Genomic DNA, 2,467 nt, shown 5'->3' with positions numbered 1-2,467 from the left:
TAACAATTTCAAATTTGAGGAGTGAGTAATTTTTAAAAAAAATTGATTTAAAATCTATTTAATTTGGGTAATTAATGTGATGTTAGTGGGCTGAGTTTTAAATGGGTTGGACTGCATTTTTTGGGCTATAACTGAGCAAGTAATTAGTTATAGTATTTAGTGTGATGTTTTTACTCATTTATGTATTTGTTTTGAGATAAAAATAAAAAATAAATCAGAAAAAGATAAAAATAGATATTGGCAAATGCTGGCCATTGGAGGGCGCCACATCAGCGGATCAAGATTCAGATTTATATATATATATAGATTGTTATATTTTATTATTCAATACAATTCACACACACACTCACATTATTCTAACGTATCTATAAAAATTCATATGAAACACACGTGCGAAGCATGTGCTCAGAAACTAGTATTACTAAAAGCATGAACAAAAAAGTTGAAAGTTGAATTACGATTTTACCCCTTCTATAAATTAAATTGTTATAAAATATTTCAATATTTGATTGTATAAATTTGATTAAATGTTGATGACTTTTAGACTTTCTAAGGTTAATATCTAATTAAATATCTAATTTATTGATATTTATCATCTATATTCTATATGTATATAATAATTATTTTTTAAAAAAACAAATCTTTACCTAAATTTCTTTACTTTTCCTCTTCTTATAACTTTTTTCTTAACCCCTCTCATGAGTAATATATATAATTGATGTGGATAAAGTATTATCCTTAATAATAAATAACGAAATTTAATAATTTAAAGGGTGCAAATCTACAAAATGGAAACACACATTGATAATGTCCTCTTAATTATTATTAAAGAATAACTCTAGCTTCACAAATTTAAATTCATTGATGCTTAATTACATGATAAGAACTTTAGTTATTCTTTCTACATGATTTGCTAATTTTAATTTTTTTTCATATTCTTCATTTATTTATTATTATTTTCTAATTACTTATTCAACTTTAATACTCTTAATATTCATAACTCTCATCTTTTCATATTCATAACCTCCAAATATTTAAACTAAAACTTTAAGAGATTTTTTGTAATTCCTTCAATTCTATTTATTTAAATTCAACTTCTTTATCTCATGAAATCCCTATCAAGATTATTAGGCTATTATTTTTATTCTATAGTAAAAGTAGATGATGAAGACTCTTGAATTTTGATAGGATATGAAATGAGTCAATAAGAACTCAAAGAGTTATGTACTAATTTTGTATTTATTTTTTCATCTATATATACATCAATCTTATAAGAATAACGTCTATATTGTATTTTTTCTTAAATATTCTGTTTCTTTTGTCTTTTTTTCTCTCTGTTAGACTTCTTAATTTAGTTTTCTATGAATGTTTCATTGCCGTAAGTCTTTATTCTTATTTTGTAATTGCTACATTTTATTATTCATTACAATTTACATATATATTTCCATAAAATTTTAGTCATTCTAACGTTTCTATAAAAATTCACATGAAACATACGTGCGAAGCACGTGCTCAGAAACTAGTATGATATTAAGAGTGAAATATTTTCAGAGATCAAGACAAGTATTGAAAACTAGTCTCAACTCTTGTAGGATCATGGTGCTCGATCTTAATAAAAAGTCGAGAGAAGTGTTGAGAACAGATCTAAACTTGACGAGAATATCGAGGTATATTTCACCCATGCTGGAAGATCAGAGTTGTATTTAAGTACGATTGATCAAATATAAGTGTCTTTTTTTAAGATTATCAATAGCTTGAGCATTAATATAATGATTTGCATCAAGTTCAAAGTACGCTGAACTATATAACGAGCTCATGAATACATTTTACACCTACATAACCTTTTTATCATATCGTAATTGTGTGGCTAAATGAACTTAACGATAAACTTAAGAGATTATCATTGTATCAAACCAAATTCTAATACAATTATGCATTTTAAGACGTGGTGACTTCCATTAAAATTACATTATATAGAAAGAGTTTAAATAATAATTAATCTATTTTTTAAACTATATTTAACATTTATTTTTTAAGTTTTGAGATATCATGTGTGGCCAGAATCCAGATATGAAGAAGTTAATAGCTTTAGGACTTACTTATTCTTCCATAAAATAAAATAATATTTTGTCAATCATATAGTAAAGTAACTCAACTACTATTCTACTAAATACTATAGTAAATGTATAGCTTGTTTTCTAGAAAAACAAAAATGCGTACTTTCCGTAGAAAATAACAATTCAAAGTTGAAGTAGAAATTCTAAGTACTTAAAATTTATTATTTATAGTATTTACTTATTCATGTTTAATTATGATTTGTTAGTTAAAGTGATTCTTAATCCTATTTTAATTTGATTTCTTACTTTTATAAATAGGGATATTGTTAGTTATTTTCAAAATACAGAAACTTGAAACTTGAAGTAAAATTCAAGAACTTTTGAGTTTATTCAAATATATTTTAATCATC

Source organism: Solanum pennellii, chromosome 4, assembly GCF_001406875.1.
Source record: "Solanum pennellii chromosome 4, SPENNV200".
Lineage (NCBI taxonomy): Eukaryota > Viridiplantae > Streptophyta > Magnoliopsida > Solanales > Solanaceae > Solanum > Solanum pennellii.
Note: the sequence above shows the minus strand (reverse complement) of the source record.